The sequence below is a fragment of the Leopardus geoffroyi genome, chromosome X (assembly GCF_018350155.1).
Source record: "Leopardus geoffroyi isolate Oge1 chromosome X, O.geoffroyi_Oge1_pat1.0, whole genome shotgun sequence".
Classification (NCBI taxonomy): Eukaryota; Metazoa; Chordata; class Mammalia; order Carnivora; family Felidae; genus Leopardus; species Leopardus geoffroyi.
The window spans coordinates 37,906,501-37,930,135 of NC_059343.1; the positions used below are offsets into that span (position 1 = coordinate 37,906,501).

The 23,635-nt window shown below is 41.9% G+C and overlaps 1 long non-coding RNA gene across 1 annotated transcript in view; it reads right to left on the minus strand.

Annotated features, from left to right (window-relative positions):
- Positions 1–918: 918 nt before the first annotated feature.
- The window catches only part of LOC123595366, a 159,526-nt gene continuing 136,809 nt past the window's right edge, over positions 919–23,635 (minus strand). Inside the window, exon 4 of the long non-coding RNA XR_006711148.1 lies at positions 919–2,651. This is a non-coding gene — a long non-coding RNA (uncharacterized LOC123595366). The remainder of the gene's footprint in view (positions 2,652–23,635) is intronic.

Genomic DNA, 23,635 nt, shown 5'->3' on the forward strand with positions numbered 1-23,635 from the left:
ATTGCTTTAAGTGTACGTCCTAGAGAAATCAGGCACATACATCTTAGGATGCATTTACAAAAACGCTCATGTTTGTACTGAGCGTGGTTTCTAACATGATAAAACTGGAACCCTCCCACACACGTAGAGATCAGCAGCAGTGTGGAAAAATAACATTGAGGTATACCCGTGCTGCGAAGTAGGGCTCAGCAGGATAAAGGGATGCAATGCAGTTGCACAGAACAGTGTGTGTGAATCTCTGGAACATCATGGTCCTCCCCCACCCCCCAAAAAGCGGAAAAGGATGTGTCCACTTCGTTCAAAGCATAACGTTAAAAAAGGTACGGAAAATGTTACGGTTGTACTTTCAGGACTATAAACGTATGCGATGAAAGATTTAAAAAAGAAAAATCAAGGAGATGGGCAAAACGGGTTGAAGGGGAGAGGGAGGTACAGGCTTCCAGTTATGGAATGAATAACTCAAGGGGATGGAAGGGTGCGGCAGAGGGAATACAGTCGATGATACTGTAATAGTGATGTATGGTGACAGATGGTGGCTACACTTGTGGTCAGCATAACGTCATGTATAGACTTGTGAATCGCTATGCTGTACACCTGAAACTAATGTAACGTGTGTGTCAACTATATTTCAGTTAAAAAGAGGGGCGCCTGGGTGGCTCAGTCGGTTAAGCGTCCCACTTCGGCTCAGGTCATGATCTCGCAGTCCTTAAGTTGTGAGCCCACAGAAGCACTACCATCCAGATAATGGAATTCCAAGAAAGTAGGAAAAAAAAGAGGGAAGGAGATATTTGAAGAAATAAGAATCAAAGATGAGGGGCGCCTGGGTGGAGTTCTGTGCGGACAGCTCGGAGCCCGGAGCCTGCTTTGGATTCTGTGTGTCCCTCTCTCTCTGCCCCTGCACTGCTCGTGCTCTGTCTCTCTCTCTTTCTACGATAAATAAACATTAAAATTTTAAAAAACTAAAGAAAAATGAAGAAGTTGCCTTCGAAGAGGGAGGCGATGGAGTTGAGATCACGACGTTTGTCACAGAGGGTCTCATAGATATCAATCACCCTTGTTCTGAAACTGGTTGAAGGGGCTACATGGGTATTCCTTGTATTACTGTTCGACCTTATACATATTTTATAAACATTCTTCCACATCCGCTCAATATTTAATAAGAGTGATTTTGCAACACAGAGGGCATGAGCAGGGGTGTGCATTTCTGTTGTTTACCTGAGAAAATGGCTACAGTCAACCTTATAGGTGGAGTGTGCAGTATGATTTGGGTAAATTACAGCAAGGTCTTCTCAGTGGGCTGTGCCAAGATTTGAAACTTAAGAATAATATCTTTACTCAAGCATTACTTTCTCTGTGTTTACTTTAGAAAATGCAAAAGGCCACAGGGTAGGTAAATTCTGGACTCTTCCTCACAAAGTCAAAATCAGCATGCATTCAACCCTAATTTTTGTTTCTTGAATCATAGATCAGTGGCCAGTAACTAGAAATTGGTATGTTACTAAGGTTCTACAGCCTTGGAAAAGAAAGTGCTGAAGGTCTAAAAATGGAACAGCATGGTTTGTTTTTGCTTTTTTTTTTTTTTGGTTGAAAATGTATGAACTATTGAAATGGTTCTCCTCCTCAAACAGCCACTTTTGTCTCATTTCAGTAGTTTATTCTTATTGTTACTGGATTTCTCATTTTTCCTGTAATCTAACACAATATGCTCCTGAAAAAAAAAATGTTGAGAAAGGAACCAATTTGCCTGAATGTTGACAGTATTAAGCTCAGTAAGAAAAATAGGAATGTATGGATTTGGATTTGAATAATTAGTATTTACAAATCCCCTTCTCTATTTTTGTACTATGTCTTGATATGAAATTCAATTCTTTGCTGCCAAAACTGGCTGTAGAGAGGGAAAAAAAATGTTATGTTAAATTCATTCCAAATATTGAGACAGAATAGTACTACTTCTGCCAAATTGAGGTATAATCTGAAGGTTTGGGTTCTTAAATATTAACACATTCTTAAAGTACATATTGAAATATAACATATACTCTATTCAGATTCTGAATCAATATTGACAATTTCAAGTATTTATCAGGTTTATGAATACTCAGGAAAATAAAGAAGAGTTAACGTAAATAAAAACAAAGCTTAGTTGTTATTCTTTTACATGCCAGTTCCACAAGGGATGGAGAGGGGGGTGGGGGGGTGGTGTTTACTGGTAGCAGATAGGGGGAAATGCTCCATCGGAAGAAGAATCCGCTGGAAATTGAGACTCTACAAATTCAATTCTAGATTTAGTTGGGTTGTGCAGCTACGGCGACAGGCCCTTGTCAGAAACAGTCAATGAGTGGCTCTATAGTCACCCACTTTTGCCCGACAGGAAAAGGGAGGAGAAGAAAATAATTAGTTTTTCAAACTCAGGGCAGAATTCAAGACCCCTGAATGAGCCTCAGGGAGATGATAACTAGACTTACCCGTGACTCCAGTGCTGATAACCCTCCGTGGAGGCTCAATCCCAGGCCGTAGGTGGCTCCAGCTCTGGGGCCTTGCCATTTCCATGTGGCGACTCTGCCCCATGCTGGCTCTGAACTTGACGGCACATGGCTCTGTGCCACCGCGATGAGCCTGCGTGCGTCGTGTCCCATCCACACCACTGGTAAGGACTGGAAGCAAAATAAAAGACACTCGTCACACTTAAAGAAAAAGACTGACTGGGAATTTTGTTCTCCTAATAGCTGTGCTTCCTAGGACTTCCTTAGAAGGTACAAACTAAGAAAATGCAAATGACACTGTTGGGAAAAGACACAGCTGTCGCTCTTCCTGACGTTGGCGTGGCCTTGGTCCTGTAGAGTCCCATTAAACATTTGCAGTCATCCTGGGCAGTGGCTGTTATCACCCCCATTTTACAGATGGGGAAACACAGCAGGTTGAGGGACTTGTTCAAGTGTACCCAGCTAGCGCTTAGCTGAGCTGTAACCAGGTGTCGCAAACACTGCGGGGTCATCACCGGATGGGGGCCTGTTAGACTTGGATTATTAACTAACAGTGAAATGGTACTATTTCCTCACAGTAAGATGCTGCTCTTAAGCGGGGACACCTCGTGTAATATAATTAATTGCCCAGTACTTACTGTATATTTACTGGGTTTTGTCAAGCCTTGGGCTCAGTGGATTACATACACTATCTCAACCGATCCTTAAAAGAATCCAACAAGGTAGGTGAGCTGTCAATATCATGCAGACGACGAAAAAACAATCGGAGGGTATAAGGCAGCCATTTACTTTGGGACGGAAGTGGGAGTGGTGACAACCTATGTCATGAACCTGCATTTGCTCTGTTAGCACATGTTGTTACTTAGACTGTTGATCACAGATGAATGAAAATATCAAAGTTCCCCAAAGATGCTTCTGTTCATTCATATTTTACAAAAGACCCAGGGAACATATATTTTGCAGTTCCAATATTATTTGCTTTGTGGTGTCACTTTCTGGGATTGCGGGAGAAAAGCTTTCCTTTACTCCTTGGCACTGCTATTGGCTTCAGAACTGGGCTTCAAGGACCAGGCGGTCTGCATCGCTATGCCTTCTGTCCCCCGGCCTGCAAATATCTAGTCTTTCAAATACTATAGCTTAGGGGCACCTGGGTGGCTCAGTGGGTTGAGCAGTCCGACTCTTGATTTCAGCTCAGGTCATGATCTCAGGGTCATGGGATCGAGCCCCACATGGGCCTGCTTGAGACTCTCTCTCTCTCTCTCTCTCTCTCTCTCTCCCTTTGCCTCTCTCCCCAGCTGGCATGCTCTCTCTCCAAACTAAAAAAAAAAATAAAGACAACAACAACAACAACAAATCCCAAATACTGTAAGCTTAAAGGACCTGCGATGCACAGAGGAAGTCGAGGAAAACGAGAACTGATTTTCCACAGCATTGTCTTATGTTTTAGTTATCTATAGCTGCAAAATAAGTCACCTATACTTAGCTGCATTAAAAACCAACAGCACTTAGGGGTGCCTGGGTGGCTCAGTTGGTTAAGTGTCCGCCTTCAGCTCAGGTCATGATCTCACCGTTCATGAGTTTGAGCCCCACATCAGGCTCTGTGCTGACAGCTCAGAGCCTGGAGCCTGCTTCGGATTCTGTGTCTCCCTCTCTCTCTGCCCCTCTCCTGCTCATGCTCTGTCTCTCTGTCTCTAAAAAATAAATAAACACTGAAAAAAAAATTTTTTTAACCAGTGTTTATTATTATTATCATTCTTATCTTTCCCAGCCCTGGGGATTGACTGGGCTCAACCAGGTGGCTCTCACTTGGGGTATTTCTTGTGGTTACAATCAGATGGCGGCTGGAGCTGGTGTTATCTGGAAGGCTTCCTTACTCAGCTTTCTGCTTGTTGATTTTTACTGTCAGCCAAGACCTTCAGTTGGGGCTGTCGGCCACATGTGTACATGGCGCAACTCTGTGTGGCCTGAGCTTTCTCAAAGCGAGGCGCTTGGGTTCCAAGAGCAAAGCTCTCAAGAGAAGCAGACAGCCAAGTGAAAGACTTTTATGATTTAGTCTGGGAAGTCCCATACAGCGACACTTTTGTCACATTCTACCCCTTAGCAGCAAGTCACTTCTTAATGGAAAGAGTATCAAAAAATTGGCAAGTAAGATTCCAAACCGCTACTCTGCTCTCACCCATGAAGACAGGAAATCGTGTGGTGATCTGACCGACAGGGTTCTAAGGGATTAAAGAAAATATATACCAACAAAGCAAACGTAAGTCTGTTGTGCAATGATTGTTTCATTCAACTATGCAAAGGTAGTTCACTGGATAATCAAGATGGTTCTCCTACCCTTTGCGTGAGAACAACTGTTTCTCCTCTGTCCATGACCCCAGCTACCAAAACCATCAGCTGGCCAATGTTGCCATCTTTCCTGGGGGGCAGCCTTTATTCAACCCCCGCCTTTCTCCCATTGCCATACAAGTCCCTTCCTGGTAGACATGTCACACGCAGCTGTGGCCTCTGGCTATCCACTGGAGATGGCGCAAGGCACACTCTCCTACCTTCTCCCTGAGATCTTAGAACTCAACAGGACACAAGGTTTGCGTGATTCAAAGTTTAGCCCTTGGATGCATACGCTCATCTAATGGGGCTCAGGGTATCTGATGTGCAGGATATTGTGTTTCCTCTGTGCCTTAACTGCCTCTTGATGCTATTCATAATTGTTACACTTTATTTTATTTTATTTATTTGTTTTAGACATGGACAGACAGAGAGCGAGAGCTGGAGAGTGGGGTGGAGGGAGAGAGTGAGAGAGAGAGAGAGAGAGAGAGAGAGAGAGAGAGAGAAAATCCTAAGCAGGTTCTATGCTCAGCGTGGGGCTCAACAGGAAGCTCGATCCCACCACCCTGGGATCATGACCTGAGCCAAAATCAAGAGTCAGATGCTTACCCAACTGAGCCCTCCAGGTGCCCCTACACACTTATTTTTTTTAAAAAAAAGTAATGTTTTATTTTTATTTTTGAGAGAGAGAGAGGGAGAACACGAGACAGAGAGACAGAGAGACAGAGAGAGAGAGAGACAGAGGATCTGAAGCAGGCTCTGCATAGACAATACAGAGACCGATGCAGGGTTCAAACTCACAACCATGAGATCATGACCTGAGCTGAAGACAGCCGCTTCACCGACTGAGCCACCCAGGCACCCCTACACATTTATTTTTTAATGTTGAGCAACGTACTATAAAAGCACATCGTAAAAATATTCAACAAAATTACCATAAAAATGTCAGTATAAGTCCTCACTTTTCCTGGGGTTTCATGAGCTCCAGAGCAGCCAAATTCTCAAATGTTATAGTGGAAACTACAATTGTTCAGAGTTAGGGTGACTTTCGTGTCATGTGAACCTTACGCTATATTGTTCCCAAGGACAGGAACTAGAACAAACCACTGTGACAGAGCCACTGGCCCATGTTCATGTCCTCCTACACACATTAAAACACATTTTACAGCCCCTTGAGAGGTTAGGTAGAGTCCACAGGACTGAGTTCTGAGACCAATGGAACATGTACAGAATGGAGCAGGCTACTTCTGGGCTTGGCTATGAAACTCCCTTTCTATCCCACTCTCCTTCCCTTCTTGGAGGCCAAATACTGAATATGATGGAAACACAAGGAAGCATTAAAAGATGGAGGAAACCTACATTCATGAATTGTCATGTCAAGAAAACTTGTCCCCTTACTGACTGTATTAGACTATGACACAGAGAGATACGATTTAATTAAGCCTTTGAGATTTTAAAGATTATCTGTGATCGCATCACATTTACTGACTACCATCTCTCCTAGTTACTTTGGTACAATAGGAGTCCAGTAGAATCTGGTGCATGTGGAGTTGAGGTACAGGTATTCTCCCAAAACCCAGGAATAGCCAGCTGGATGAAGTAAAGAGGAGAGAAATAAACACTAACACTTCTAGTGATGATCTTTAAGTAAGAAATATAAAACTGTTTAGGAAAGTGTATTACCATTCTGAAGGTGAAGAAAAGCAAGAGAGGGGCGCCTGGGTGACTGAGTTGGTTAAGCATCCGACTTCGGCTCAGGTCATGATCTCGTGGTTCGGGAGTTCGAGCCCTGAGTCAGACTCTGTGCTGATGCCTCGGAGCCTGGAGCTTGCTTCAGATTCTGTGTCTCCCTACCCCTCCGCCCCCTTCTCTCTCTCGCACTCAAAAATAAACATTTAAAAAAATTTTTAAAAAAGGAAAAAAAAAGCAAGAGAGAGAAAAGAAAGGCTGTAAGTGTCCTGTTAAGACCCAGAGCAGAGTTTCTATAACTACTCCCCTGCCAGTTTGCTGGGAACAGAGGAGGAAGATGCTCTGTGGATCTGTTGCCAGACCACCACATGTCCAAAGTGGAAGGAGAAAGAGACAGTCCCCTGCAGCCTCCACCTCAGGAAATGTCCTTGACTTCCTTGTCGGTAGAGTGAAATGCATGTATATTTCAAAGGTGAAAAATGGAGGAGAAAACTGAGCTCCACGAGAGATCAAAAATTGAAGAAAAGTCAGTTTCCTTTGTCCCTTCCCAAATTATACCATGTCAGGGGGCCCCTACTCTGTCATTTTATCATCCTGTGGAAGAGAATACCAAGAGATACCAAGAAACCAAACACAGACCAAGTAGTTCTGTCCATTTGAGTTGTGAACTCCAATCAAATTCTTCATAAAGATTCTGCTCTTCTGAGAACACGCATTTCTTATGTGTTGAACATTTACAGCATTATAATATACATCTTTATAACATACATTATAAAGAGAAATAGAGATAGAGATAGAAAGGAAGAAAGAAAAAGAAAGAAAGAAAGAAAGAAAGAAAGAAAGAAAGAAAGAAGAAAGAAAGGAGGGAAGGAAGGAAAGAAGGAAAGGAAGGAAAGAAAGAAGGGGAAGGGAGGGGAGGGGAGGGGAGAGGAGGGGAGGGAAGGGAAGGGAAGGGAAGGGAAAGGAAGGGAAGGAAAGGGAAAGGAAGGGAAGGGAAAGAGGAAGGAAGGAAGGAAGGAAGGAAGGAAGGAAGGAAGGAAGGAAATAGATACAGATCTTGAACACCTAATCAAAAGCAAGAATGGCTACTCTGTTCAACCTTGGAAAGTGCTAGTGCATCCCTTGCAGAATGTTTCTGCCAGTTTCTAGTAGCATCACTTTCCCAACAGGATAAAGGGCCTAGTAAGATGGATAAATTCTAAATTAAGTTGCTTTGCAGTTCTTCTCTGGTTTTCAAGTGAAAGAGTACTTCCTACTACTTTCTGATGATCAGGATAGAATTCCAGTACTCAACAAGCACTTAGCCTACAATTTATTCTTAGAGTAATGTAATATGTGATTAATGGACCAGAGTCCATAGTTCAGTCATCTAATTTATTTCCTTATTTCCAATGTTTATTTTATAAATATCTTTTTTTAATATTTTTTTCATGATTCTGAGAGAGAACAGGCACAAGCGGGGTAGGGGCAGAGAGAGAGGGAGACAGAGGATCTGAAGCAGGCTCTGCACTGCCAGCAGTGAGCCTGGTGCGGGTGGGGTTCAAACTCACAAACCATGAGATCATGACCTGAGCCAAAGTCAGATGCTCAACTGACGGAGCCACCCAGTTGCCCCTTCCAATGTTTAATTTAATTTAATTTAAAAATTTTTGGGGCGCCTGGGTGGCTCCGTCAGTTAAGTGTCTGACTTTGGCTCAGGTCATGATCTCGCAGTTCGTGGGTTCGAGCCCTGCATCGGGCTCTGTGCTGACGGCTCAGAGCCTGGAGCCTGCTTGGGATTCTGTGTCTCCCTCTCTCTCTGCCCCTCCCCCACTCACACACACTCTCTCTCTCTCTCTCTCTGTCTCAAAAATAAATAAACATTAAAAAAAATTTTTTTTAATTTTTAATGTTTATTTATTTTTGAGAGAGAAACAGAGCACGAGCAGGGGAGGGGCAGAGAGAGAGGGAGACACAGAATCCGAAGCGGGCTCCAGGCTCCGAGCTGTCAGCACAGAGCCCAACGCGGGGCTTGAACCCATGAATCATGAGATCATGACCTGAGCCGAAGTCAGATGCTCAACCATCTGAGCCACCCAGGTGCCCCTCCAATGTTTATTTTAATCTTCGGAGAAGAAAAAAATACAAACATTCACAACAAAAGACTGCAATCAGAAAGCACTTAGTATTTATATTTGATGAGGCACAAAATCATACAGGAAATTTGGCCTGGCAGCAATGTAGTTGCTTATGTCAACTACAAATCACAGACCATCCACTGGCTTATCCTATATAGTCTACCGGTCCCCTTCCCATTACCTGACTCCTGTAACTCAGTAAGCTTAAATTCCATTATTCCTATAAAATTTTTGAACGGTTCGTTCAAATTCTAGACTTGGGGTCATGTGAGACCTGTGCTATATGGTTCCAAGAAGAGGAACTAGAAAGGATCATTGTGACAGAGCTACCCGTCTATGTACATGTCCTTCTACACACAGATAAACTACATTTCCCAGGTCCTTTTGAGGTTAGGTAGAACCCACATGACCAAGTTCTGCGACTGATGAAAAATGTGAAGAGGGCAGCAGGCTCTTTCCAGGCTTTCCAGAGAGAAGCAGTCTTCCCTATCTATTCCACCTGAAGGTTCACAACTCTAGCTGCGATCTGGAGATTTGGACACTGTGTAGTAAAAAATTAAGCTTACTCGAAGGGAGGTCTGGCCTTTGCCTCCAGCTCTTGGGAAGGGATGTCTGAGCTCTTGCAATGTCTTGCCTGATAAAGGCGTCTTCATTTACCTGGTGGGCCTTATCATCTAACAATATGACTGGCATCTAACAATTACTGGCAAATTCAGCGTGATCACAGCCTCACAGAAACATCATGAAACTACCTTTCAGAAGAAATAATGGCTCAAAGTTTTGTTTCTCAACGGTCTTCACCTTGGAATTCGAGCCGGATTCCTACAAAGAACAATGGCCATGGGATAGAATTAAATTGCCCTTAATGGTGCAGCCAGGGACAAATGCAGTATGACAGCTATTAGCTAATGGCATAGTATTTGTCCTCCTATGCTTTTTGTCCATTGAAATACTCATAAAGAAACACTATGGAGAGGTATGTAAGGTTGCAACAGCACTGGACATTCAGAACTCCCGGACTCTAGAAGTGATTTTCAGGAAATGAAAGTAGCAGTTTGGGAAATTAAATGCGTTCACCAGGGGTAAGTCAAGAAAAGAGAAACCTCTCAAGGTTTTCCAAAACGAGAGATTTAATCAAGGGAATTGGTCATGGAGTCGATGGAAAGACAGCCAAACAAAATACAAGAGTGAGGCAACTTAGAAGCTGGCAAGAGCAAGAAGCTGCTTCCATTCTTTGGAAAGGTCCATCGGGGGAGGGCTAGAATCGGAACGGGATCCGCCAGGTGAAAATGGACGGAGCCGTCTGTTGAAGGCTGGGACTTTGAAGGGGCCGCGGTGCTGAAGGAGCCACAGACCCTGCCAGAGGCAAGGCCTGAGGCAGAGAGACAGACAGACAGAAAAAGAAATGTGTGGTTTCTCATTTCCTCCCATAATTTCAATCTGCCATTAGTGCGTCTCTTTGGCAAAACCCAGCCAGAAGCCAGCTGACGTGGAAGTGTGGGAAACAACCTGTAAGGGTCCATCCCCTGTAATAAAGAGCAGGACAAGGGAAAATGAGGAACCAGAGCTTAAAGAGAAGGGTCAAATGACGAACATACTACTGGAGGCCCAGGAACACACTGATTTGTGGATCTAAACACTAAAAATGTAAAGCAGAAAGAAAAAATGTCTGCCAACTGCGACTAAGTATTCCCCATCGTATCTCAGAGACATGGGACCGACCCCAACCAGGAAATAAGGTAGCAGGCAATATGGATACGGACACAGGGTGCCTACTGCTGTATTTCTACCCCTATGCAGTGCCTCTTTAAAAAAAAAAATCTTTCTGGGGTACCTGGGTGACTCGGTCAACTAAGCGGCTGACTTCCGCTCAGGTCATGATCTCACAGTTCATGGGTTCGAGCCCCTCGTCGGGCTCTGTGCAGACAGCTCAGAGCCTGGAGCCTGCTTCGGGTTCTGTGTCTCCTCTCTCTGCCCCTCCCCTGCTCGCGCTCTGTCTCTCTCTCTCTGTCTCAAGAATAAATAAACGTTAGGGGCGCCTGGGTGGCGCAGTAGGTTAAGCGTCCGACTTCAGCCAGGTCACGATCTCGCAGTCCGTGAGTTCGAGCCCCCAGTCAGGCTCTGGGCTGATGGCTCAGAGCCTGGAGCCTGTTTCCGATTCTGTGTCTCCCTCTCTCTCTCTGCCCCTCCCCCGCTCATGCTCTGTCTCTCTCTGTCCCAAAAATAAATAAACGTTGAAAAAAAAAATTAAAAAAAAAAAAAGAATAAATAAACGTTAAAAAATTTTAAAACAAAAAAAATCTTGCAAAGAGTTTAAGTCTCTAGAAAGGCAACAGAACCATCGCTCAAATCCCAAGATGGTAAATTGTCTTCTGAACTCTTAAGCTGGAAGAGATGCAACACGGTCATGGATGCTAGAATCAATGGGGTTTTACATGATTTTTTAGTGAAATAAATAAATAAAGTAAATAAATACACGCATTTAAAAAAGAACCACAAAATCCTAGAATGCTTCTACTTATCCAGGAATCAATTTGTCTTTATAATGTAAATTCAAAGGAGCAGGAGAAAATCCCTTCTTGGTTAGGAGCTGTGTATATCAATTGTCATTCAGCCAGATATCACGAAGGGGGATGCTTGTAGCACTCCGCTGGACAGGAGAGCAAATAAGAGGAATCTACATTGAGCCTGGATTGAACCTTACCATTTAGTGATGAGTAGAAATTAACCAAACTAAAAAGTAGGTCCTGGGGAGCCTGGATGGTTCAGTGGATCCAATGTCTGACTCCTGACTGCAGCTCAAGTCATGACCTCAAAGCTGTGAGATTGAGCTCCGAGCTGGGTTCCAAACTGAGCATGGAATCTGCTTAAGATTCTCTCTCCCTCTCCCTCTGCTCCTCCCTCACGTATCCTTGAGTGTGTGTGTGTGTGTGTGTGTGTGTGTGTGTGTGTGCGGTCTCTCTCAAAAAAATTAAATGTTTAAAAAGTGGGTCTTAACAAAAAATTTTGATTATATCAGGTAAAGGAAATACTAGCTTGAAGGTGCAGGAGATAATCATACCACCTTGAATCTGTGCTTGAACATATTATAAAGACAACTTTTATAAAGAAAGCATTGTTGTTCTCAAGAAAAGTAAAGATTGTAACTACAAGGAAAACGGCGAAATGGAAGCACAATCAGCAGAGATGACAAAAAACTGCAAGAGATACAGGCTCCGATGAAGAGGGACATAGCTGAGCAAGACAAAGACATCAGGAGATATAGAAATGTAATAATAAAATTTAAATTCACAGCCCAATGAGGAAAGAACAGATTTAACACTGCAGGAAAGTAAATCAGCGATGAGGAGAACAGATTTGTGAAGCATTCACTGAAGACAGAAAAAATAGACGAAAGATGATATCAAAGAAAAAGAAGGTAGATATAAGAACAAGAGTACGGAAACTTACTTTCACAAAGAAAATCGGTGTTCCTGAAGAAGAAACAAAAGACATAGTGCAGTAATTGGTCGTACAACAGAAGAAAACGGTTTTCAATTGCTGACTACAAAGCATGATTAATGAATAGACACACTCAGGTCTGAGATATTCCGGTGCACGTTTTGAATGTTGAGGAAAAAGGAAAAGTATGGGTGGATGGACAAAACAAGTTATCTAGAAAAGAATGAGAATCTGACCAGCCTCATATTTCTTCCTGCACCATTAAATTCCAGAAAGCAAATAATACCATCCATGCAATTTGAGGGGAAAAAAGTTAGGGAATTAAAAATTCGATTTCGAGGGGGGTGAGGATGGGCAAAATGGGTGAAGGGAGTGGGAGGTACAGGCTTCCAGTCAGGGAATGAATAAATCGTGGGAATAAAAGGCACAGCATAGGGAACATAGCCAATGATAATGTAAAAGCGTTGTACGGTGACAGATGGTAGCTACACTGGTGGCAAGTATGACATAATGTATAAAGAAGTTGAATCGTTATGGGGTACACCTGCACCTAACGTAACATTGTGTGTCAACTGCACTGAAATAAAAGTTAAAAAAAAAATAGGCAGTCTTTGGGGTGCCTGGGTGGCTCAGTCGGGTAAGCATCTGACTCTTGATTTTGGCTCTGGTCATGATCTCATGGTTCGTGGGATTGAGCCCGCAATGGAGTCCACCCTGACGGCATTGAGCCTGCTTGGGATTCTTTCTCTCTCTGCCCCTCCCCAGCTTGTGTGTGTGTTCTCTCTCTCTCTCTCTCTCTCTCTCTCTCTCTCTCTCTCAAAAATAAATAAACCTAAAAAAATTAACAGTTTTTGGACTCAGAAATTTTTAAAAATTGTATTTCAGGTGAAGTTGCTATTCGTAGTAGATGCTGTAAATCCCCTACTTTGGGAAAGAGATACTCATTCTCCGAACTGCTAGAAGTGCTGGCTGCTGAGGGCTCATAGCTGAGTCCCTCTCGACAAACTGTCTTCAGTAGATGGGAACCCAAGATTACACCTGCCCATCAGGAAGACCACATACAATCACTGCTCCATTTGAAGTACAAAAGTCCAGCCCCTTTGTTCCAAAATTTGGGGGCAGCTGTGAAGGAGCATCCCGTCTCCACAGCTTTCCGTGGATTTGGCTGAAACCTTACGTTGCAACTACCTGATAGTTCTTCCCCTGCCCATCCTGCTTCCTTCATTCCCCTACAACTGTTATTCCCAAGATCACACTCCCCAGTCAATTTCCAGCATGTATTTCTCTGTCGCAGGCTCTATTTCTAGGGAACCTGCCCTAAGCCAATATTCATTTAGCAAAATGGAAAGACCTATTCGAGTACCAATTGAAGGATGAAAATAAATAGCTTAAGTTAGAAAAATAGTGATATAATACTCTGAATTTCAGCACTAGTTAATCATACAGTTACTGCTGGAAGTAGGCTTACAAAAGAGAATGAAAATATAAAAGATAATTTTTGAAAGAGAAGAGATATAAGTTAAATATATATTTAGTAACAATCATCTGGCTCTAACATTCCAGATTACATGTTCTAAGATTAGGAAGTACAGAAGGAAAGGCTAGGGAAACAAAAGAGTTCTACATTTCTTTTTTTTTTTTTTTTTTTTTTTAGAGAGAGAGACTGTGAGTGGGGGAAAAGAGCAGAAGGAGAGAAAATCCTAAGCAGGCTCCACACTAAGCATAAAGTCTGACATAAGGCTCAATCCCATGACCCTGGGATTACAACCTGATTCAAAATCAAGAGTCAGATGCTCAACCGACTGAGCCACCCAGGCGCCCATACATTTATTATTTCACATAAACACATAAGGTTGAAGGAGTCAGAAGATACTATATATTCAGAAGATACAATATATACTATATATTGCCTGAACTGAATTAGTAGACAACTACAAGACCACTATAAAGTTACATATGATTCAGACATACTTAGAAGCACAAAAGTTACACAAATCAAAATATCTAGCTTTGTTGAAGATGATGAAACATATTTATTATCGTGCACATATTATCAAGAGAAATACATATTGATAGAGACTATTTGGAGATATATACATTTCACTTCCAGTTATGTGGAAATCTGTCTATGTAAATACTTACTCTGGAGTATAAAGACGCATGTAAAATTATTTTATCCAAGTGAAAAATTGGAAATAACATAAAACCTATTGGTATGAAAGTTGTGAACTGAATTATTATTTCTACAATGAGATACTATGAAGCTATTAAAAAAGAATCAGCTCTATTTAAATGCACTATTAAGGGGCACCTAGGCGGCTCAGTCAGTTAAGCGTCCCACTCTGGATTTTGGCTCAGGTCACAATCTCACAGTTCATGGGTTTGAGCCCCGCGTTGGGCGATGTGCTGACAACGTGAAGCCTGCTTGGGATTCTTCCCCACCCCCCCCCACCCACTCATGCAAGCCCTCTCTCTCTCTCTTTTTCTCTCTCTCTCTCTCAAAATAAATAACCCTAAAAATAAATAAATAAAGGCACTACTATAGATGGATCACCATAAGCAGTGAATAAAAAAAAGTTACGGGGGCGCCTGGGTGGCTCAGTCGGTTAAGCGTCCGACTTCAGCTCAGGTCACGATCTCACACTCCGTGAGTTCCAGCCCCGCGTCGGGCTCTGGGCTGATGGCTCAGAGCCTGGAGCCTGCTTCCAGTTCTGTGTCTCCCTCTCTCTCTGCCCCTCCCCCGTTCATGCTCTGTCTCTCTCTGTCTCAAAAATAAATAAACGTTAAAAAAAATTAAAAAAGAAAGTTACGGTACAATATATACTGTATGAATGCATTTATGTATAAACCCCTCATATAACAAAACTATATATTTGACATGTTCATATATGTACCTAAATGCATAGAAACAAATTGGAAGGATAAGCAGTGAACTGATAAAATTTCCTCTGAGGGAAAAAATTGAAATTGACAAGCCATGTGAAACTAAATGGGGCAATCTGTTTTATTTACAGCCTTGGAATTTTTCACAATTCACAATTCATGTATTACTTATATATTTCAAAATGTATAAAATGAACAAAATTCTCCTCATAATCAGAAAAGGCTTGATTATTCAATAAGTAATGTTAATAATATTGGCTAAATACTGTGGAATAATGTACAGAAAATGTAAAATACATTCTTGATGGATTAAAGAGTTAACTCCAAATGTAATCCAACCATGAAAAAATACAAGTTTATTTTATTATTTAAAAAAAATTTTAATGTTTTTATTTATTTTTGAGACAGAGAGAGACAGAGCATGAGCAGGGGAGGGGTAGAGAGAGAGGGAGACACAGAATCTGAAGCAGGCTCCAGGCTCCGAGCTGTCAGCACAGAGTCCGAGGCGGGGCTCAAACTCACAGACTGAGATCATGACCTGAGCTGAAGTCGGATGCCCAACCGACTGAGCCATCCAGGCGCCCCCAAAAAATACAATTTTAAAACAAATTACAAAAATATGTGTAACTATAAAAAAAAAAAAAGAGAGAGACAGAGTAGAATTTAGCAAGAAAAAAATCAGGAAAAAAAAAACCCCAGCCTTCAAAATAAATGCCTATCTTAAGAGAAACAAACCTATCTGTCCACTTACAATTACTAAGAACAAGACAACTTTTGTAATTGCATCACAACTTTGGCTTTGGGCACCCTAGCGGCCAAAACAAGCAATGGAAAACAGAATAACAGCAGCAACAAAAACAAGAAAACAATGGAATTGGTTTTAGAGTTCCCATTCCTGATGAGTAAAAAAAAAAAGCCAACAGTACCTCAGGAGAAGTGAAACATTTACTCTAAAATATATTTCTGAGATAAGGGTGCCTGGGTGGCTCAGTTGGTTAAGCGACCGACTCTTGATTTTGGCTCAGGTCATGATCTCACAGTCCTGGGATTGAGCCCTGGCGCTGAGCTTGGAGCCCTCTTAAAATTTCACTTTCTCTCTCTGCCCCTCTCCCCTGCTCATACTCTCTCTCTCTTGAAAAAAAATTACATTTATATTTATATTTGTATTTATAATTTATATTTGTATTTCTGAGACAGGAGACACTGGGAGATCTTGACAGGAAGACGTCTCTCTCAATGAGGAATAGACTCTTATCACATCACTCATTGAAATCTGAGGATGTAACACCAAGACACAACTCATTGTAGGCAGCTTCACAGCGGAAGGCAAGAGAGTTCGGTACAACTGTGTAGCCCTAATGGTGTAACTTGAACCAGGCAGAAGTTTTAGGCTATTTTAGCAGAAGAGATGGCCTGATTGTCCTCCACAAAGATCAATTCTCTCAACTGGGCTTTTGATAAAATTTGTGAAGTGGCTCTTTATATCATACTCTATTTGGGAACATAAACCATACAGGTAAGTATCGTGTGAGTAGAGCTAATAATCAGAAAAAGTAGTTCAAAGGAGGGAGAAGTCACTTTCCATTGCAGTAACAGGAGTAAACTATATGCAGGAGCTTATGCTTTGAGTTAGACTTTAAATAATTAGGAAGGTTTCCAGGGTTTGAGTTTGGGAAATGGGAGTGATTGATGCACGTCTAAAAGTGGAACAGCTACATTGAAAAGTACACTACACTTGAAGTTAAGAGATCTGAGTGCTAAACTGACCTTCTATGATAGGCATGAATGGAAATAACTGAGCTGAGAAAGTAGAAGGAAAGTTTGGTGGAACACCAAAGGTGGTTCCCTAAACGGAAACAGAGAATTTGTAAAAGGAGACAACACGAGTTGAGAACGGGTTGGTTTAGACCAACAGGTGATAATAATCAATACGCTCTTTTTCCAGATTCCACTCAAGGTTCCTGAGAAATGGGCGATAATAGCAGATTCTTTGTAAATAAGCTTTAAAGAAGCTTCAAGATCATTTAGTCAACTCCTGGTTTTCATGGAAGAAGAATCTGAGGTCCACAGAAGTAAAGCACATCACTCGAGTTGACGACATTGAAGGCAAAGCCAGAATTAGAATCCAGCAGTCCTAATAATTTCTTAATCGTATGTTCTTGATAAGTCTTGTATATTGAGGATTTTCCTCTTGGAATGTTTCCTTTTTTGAAGCCAGAACCATGCTGCAGAGATGCTAGACTACTGGCTGATGAGAGACATCCTGGATGTTCCAGATCCAGCTAAGCTCTTGAGCAGAAATCATCATAACTTTTGGTCATTAAGTTTGGAGGTTGTTTATTAAATGGAGTGAAGTGCCTAGCATTTTCTCTAGGCTTCTTTTCTAGCAAGAACCTGTTTCCATCCCATCCCTCTCTCTCCGCTTATCCCAGTAAGCTTCCCCCGCCCCCCCCCCCAAGAGACTGAGTGTCCCATTTCTGCTTGCTCTCGCAGAGCATTTTCTACATCTCTACCCCACTATCTCCTCTGCACATAACTACCCCCTCCTCACCTAGGCAACACGTTGTGCAAAAATGGAAACATGACAAGTCGATGCTATCTCTCACTAATAAGAGCACAGCAGGAAGAAGATTGGCCCTACTCCATCTCATTACCACAATCATTAGCTAGCACACAGGTGAGTAATTACCATTTGCTGGATATTCTTCAGGTTTCTCTTCCCAGAACGTAAGGATGCTCAGCCATGGGTTACTGGCGGTCTTTGGCAAGTGATCCTTCTGATCTTTCCTCTTCTGCCTCCCTCCTTATCTCTCTCCTCCCATCCGTGGTGGGCTGTGAGGCTACAGCCTTGATGACACCAAATGCTTCAGGCAGAACTACTGCTCACAATGCCATTCATCACTTCATTAGATCATCACTTCACCCTAGAAGAATCTGTCAAAGGTTCCCCCAGGGTCACATCCCGGGTGGATTTGGAAGAAAGAGGATGGGAAGGCAGAAGAGTTCACACGTCCTTCTACTTCATGGGTGCGAATTCCTCTACAAATAAAATGTCTGAAGACGTCAATCCCACAGTTTGGTTCCCCAAAGCCCCCAAAGAACTGAACAAAGAAAGGCAAATTTTGGAGGGAAATCAGTCTTTCCCAGAGCGCTGCCCACAGTGCCATGTGTCCTGGGGTGACCCACCTTGAACAAGGGTTCAACCTGAACAGAGGGATATCGTCTCGCAGACATCAGTTTATGACTTACTCTCCTTGACCTGAGATGGCTTTGGATCGTTCATTTTTCTTTTCTGAAAAGCTGGTTCTATAAGATAGCAACAGGTTAAAATACTATTATCTCGCAGACAATATCAACTCAACAAGAGCAGCAGCGTCTCTGGTTACATATTCGCAAGAATCTGCAAGAAGTTTAGATGTCCACAGCGAAACTTTACTGAGCACTGTTAGGTGGTATTTGACTATCGTTGCTTATTCCTAGGGAACTTAAATCATTCAAAGGTAGAACTTAATGTGAAGAGCATCTGAGATCCTGAGTTAACTTTATAGACAAATCGAAATAACAGACTTAGGAACAAATTGGTTACATCCCATCAGCAACAAAATCCCATTGGTTGTCAATAGAGTGTGTTTAATGTTGACGATCCACCATACCCTGTAACAAGCATTAGCTACCTTCGTTACCACCTTTGTGCTTCATATATGAACGCTGACTTGAGGAAATAGGATTTTGCCTTGGATGGTTTTGGTAAGGTGTTCATATAATTTATCATACAAACTGGGATAATTTGGGGAGTGAAAGTAGTTTCCTCTAATAATTACTCCAGGATCACAAGCATAAAATGAGATCATCCTGGGCAAACCTGGATCCCAGTCTCCTGGAATTTGGGGAATATAAGAAAGGTATCTGTACTAAAAAAACATCCCCACAATCTACCGTCACACAGTTCACGGGAACCCCTTTTAATGTGCAGCATCTTCAAGGAGAACAGCACTTGTTTTTATCAGTCACTCCTTAATGTAAATAAGAATATGAATCTCTTCCTTTGTGACAAGTGAGAAAAATCAACGCACTGAACAGAGAAGAATTTTAAAAAGGGAAGGAAAAGACGTGGAACAACATCACTGGATCCTACTTTAAGGGGACTTGACCAGTGGGGTACCCTTTTGGGGAAATCACAAGAGGGCTAGGTTTCCGACTCCAATCAAAGAATCTAAAAAGGGATCTGAGAGGTACAGAGAGAAAACTCCATTTAGGGTGCGAACTTTTCTCAAGCTATCCCAGATCATCTTTCCTACATTAAGGCCTATCTGCCCTGTGTTCAGTGCTGACAGACAAAAGAGTCTTGAAATGAAAGACCTAGGGTAAAAGCAACGGAAGTTTATTGGATTTGATAGTTTACTTGCACTGGATAGAACAGACCGAGAAAAGGTGAAACATTAAAAAAAATGATACAAATGAAAATAATTAAATTCATACGGTCAGAGGTGAAAATCTAGTAAATTAACCTGCAGTGATACCAACTTCTTAAAGGGGTCCTCTCAAGTGGTATTTCTTTGAGTTAATATGGCTGCTCAGTTCTGAAGGCGTCAGGGGAGAAGGTGGGGGGAAAGAGGGGGAAGGAGAAGAGTGTCCTGGAACTTAACTGTAGAAGCTACATTAACCAGTTCCATTACCACACATATGCCAACCTCAGTTATGGAAAAATGATGCAGATTGGTTTATAATTCAACAAATTGGATTCAGATGGGGTAATTCAATAGATATTTACATATAGGCAAAGGTCTGGTGTCCATATTGTGTTTCTACCCTCTTCCTCCAGGGAACTGGTACAGCGTGGTTTGAATTGGCTTTATTCCATTAAATAAACAATTTATTTTGAAATACTTTTAAATTTGTAGAAAATTGCAAAAAAACAGTGCAGAGGCTTCCTATGTACCCCACATCCTGTTTCCCTTATTATTAATATCTCATATTACTATGGTACATTTGTCACAATTAAAGAACCAATATTTGTACAGTATTTACTAAAGTCCATACTGTATTCAAATTTCCTTTTTTTTTTTTTTTTAACCTAATATCCCTTTTCTGTTCCAAGATCCCATCCAGGGCACCCTGTGACTCCTCTTGGCTGTAACAATCCCTCAGACTTTCCTTATTTCTGATGACCTTGACAGTTTTGAGGGGTACTGGTCAGGTATTTTGTAGAATGCCTCTCAATTGGGATTTGTCTGATGTTTTTCTCCTGATTGGACTGCGGTTATGGGTCTTGGAGAGGAAGACCACAGAGGTGAAGTGCCATTCTTGTCACATTATATGACATCAAGGGCTTATACTACCAACATGACGGATCACTGTTGATGTTGACCTTGATCATCTGGCTGATATCTGTTTGTCAGGTGTCTCCACTGTAAAGCTACTGTTTTTCCTCCTCCCTTTCCACACTATGGTCTTTGGAAGCAAGGCACTAGATGTAGCCTGTACTTAAAAAGTTCAGAGTTATATTCCATCTCCTTCAGGTGAAAGAGCTACATAAATTATTTGGAATTCTTCTGCAGAGGAGATTTGTCTCATTTCCCTCGTTTATTTATTTTTGTGTTCCTTCAGTATGGACTCATGGATATTTACTTTATATGCTGGGCTATAATGTAACACTTCTTTATTTTGTTGCCTCAATTGTTTCAGCTTTGACCACTGGGAACTGTTTCAGCTCATTCCTGTGCTCCTCTGACAAACCCCATCACTGTGATTAGTTCTCCCAGTTCATCTTGTATATTTCCAGCCCCAGTCCTAGAAAATATCTTTTCCCTAAGAAGCCCTAGTTCCTTTTATTGGGAAACAGTACTGGAAACCAAGATCTGAATTCCCAAGTTTGTTTTGAACAAAATTTTAAATCATCTTTTCAAGTTGACATGTTACTAGCAGCATCTACATTGCCTGGATGCTTTTATATTTATTAAAGAAATACATTTTTAGGATGAGTGGGGAAGTTGGAAAATAATTCTCTGGATGCTAAGAAGTAAACTGTTGTTGAACATTTTTAAGTAAAGTCTTAATTTCATTTTAATATATCCAAATAAGAATTTGAGAAGTGGAATAAGTATTGGGGAGAAGAAGAGGGGGGAATGATATTTGAGAAACAGCATGCAGGTGTATTATTGATCGACTGATTGATTTTACTAATGCTTTGTTGGTCTGTGAAGTATTTGAAAGATTGAAACACATTTCTTTTTTATTTTTAAGTAGGCTCCATACCCAGCATGGAGCCCAAGGCGGGGCCCAAACTCACAACGCGGAGATCAAGACCAGAGCTGAGATCAAGAATTGAACAGTTAACTGAATGAACCACCCAAGCGCCCCTGAAATACATTTCTTTAAGATTTTTTTCTCTAGACCTAACGTGGGGCTTGAACTCACAACCCCGAGATGAAGAGTTGCACTTTCCACCTACTAAGCCAGCCAGGTGCCCGGAAACACATTGCTACAGTTAAAGGTAAATCCTGAACCTCCCGTAGGGTAAGGAAGTGATGTTTCAATTCCTAAATTCACGTGTTTCAGTGGCAGGACAGGATTTTTATAAGTTAGACAGAACAGTCCGAAACTGGATGCAAAAGAGCTAGGAGACATTTCTTTGATTGATAAGACATTCACTTATGTTTATCATATATGTGACCAGGGGACTTATGAGTCAGCTTAGCCCTTTTACTGGTTATATGACCATCGACAGTTACTTGGTCGCTCTAGACTCATGTCCTCATCTGCCGAAATGTAGGAACAATAGTATCTACCTCTGTGAGGATTACAAGACAAAATAAAATGCATCAAAATCTTACCAAAACCCATAGCACAAAATAAATGCCAACAGGAGCATTTTGTTATCTTTAAATGAAAGAAGAAAGGCCTTTGGGCCCACTGGCCTCCAAGTATACCAGAGCATCATAGTAACTACTACTGTCCTTGAGCATCATTGGTACATTTCAGCATAGGTGAGATGAACCCTCCCCCTCCCTGATATTTATCCATTAATGCAGTTCCTTTTAGATGGCAGGAGAGGGGGGCTAAGGGAAATGCATCTTAGAAAAATCACATTCCATAGTGTGGTCAAAGCATTTATAAAATCAGGAGTCTGACTTAAAGGTCTGAGTATTAACTTAGTGCCCTTTTTTCTTCCCCTTCAGAGGTAGAACAGATTCCCAAGATAAGTTTATTGCTTTCACTTGCCTAATACAATATCCCTAGAGACACATTTTCACAGTCTGGAAGCAGACCCATTTACTGCACTGCAGTGGGGGTGGGGAGGGGTGGAAGGAAGGAAGGAGGTTCTTTGTCACTAACTGCCTGATTGATTCCAAATGACCGTGGTGCACTGCTGTTAGGGTCCGAGGGTGTGTTCATTTAGAAGACGATTATGTTCTTTATGACAAAGGTAATTTTACTTTGAATTTTACAATAAAGCATTTACACAATCCCATCCCTCCTCAAAACCACCTTAGCTGAGAAGTCTTACTGAGTTAAGAACCACAAGACTGGCAAAGAAACAAGGTCTTTAATATTTAATAATAGGCAGACTGTAGCTTTTAAGCACACGCTGTCATCCTCTCTACACGCAGGCACTATAACCCAGGAGACCAAATAACACATGGCTGTCAGTTTCTCTCCTTTTATTTGTAAAGTATTTCTGTAAAAGTGTCCCCATCATAAGCCTCTTAAGACACTGCCCAGAAACAAGGTGAAGCAGAGGGAACATGGTCTGGGAGTAATAGAGCTAATCTATATTCTGCTGATACCCTAACTTTGCAGTTTGGGTGAATTTACTTCTCTTGAGATGGTTTTCTAATTTCAAAAGGCTATCCTCAGGACTAGAACCCCCAAACGAGTAACCGCTAACTCCCAAGCCACACCTGTGTTCAACATACAACCCTGCCACTATTTTGGAACTATTTAAATTTCTTGCTTCTTCCCCCCAAACGCTGCATTTTTCCCCCTCCGTTAGAGTTCTCGTCATGCACACAAAACAGTAGAGTTATTCACATATGACAAGGACCTTCTTTACTTGCCCTGATATTTCTACCACCTTGCACAGTACATTGTAAGTGGGCAATTTTTGCTTCTTGGATTGATGGCCTTTATGCTTTTAACTTGGTTCTCAATTTTTTCACATTTGTGTTTCCTCTCAGCAAGAATGTAGTACGCATCGTGGTTCTCTGTACACACTTTCCACGCTTGACTCTCAATCGCTAATCCTCAACCATTTGGGCAACGTAATACTTGAGTAACCTTTGTTTCTCCAGGTCATGGCCTGGGAATTCGGGGAGGACATGTAGTCATGTGCATTAGAATAGCAATTATAATGACAATACTCACTGGGTTACAGTACTTCCCTAGAAGGGCTGCTTGGATCTCAAGCCATCCTCTCTCCAAACCCCCTCTATTCCCCTGACTGAATCAGGCTAGGCTCATGACTTCTTGTTGGCCTTTATAATTTCCCAGACGTATCTGTTGGTATCATATCTTTCTGGCTTCATGGGGCTTTAACGATCAGATACTGCACTAGGGTTTCTCATCATCATCTCTGCCAGTATGGACCCAGTGTTACTGGGCCCTTTGCTGCTCTGTGCCCTCCATCTTAACACACCGAGATACACACACACACACACACACACACACACACACACACACCCTGACGGTGTGCTCAACTGG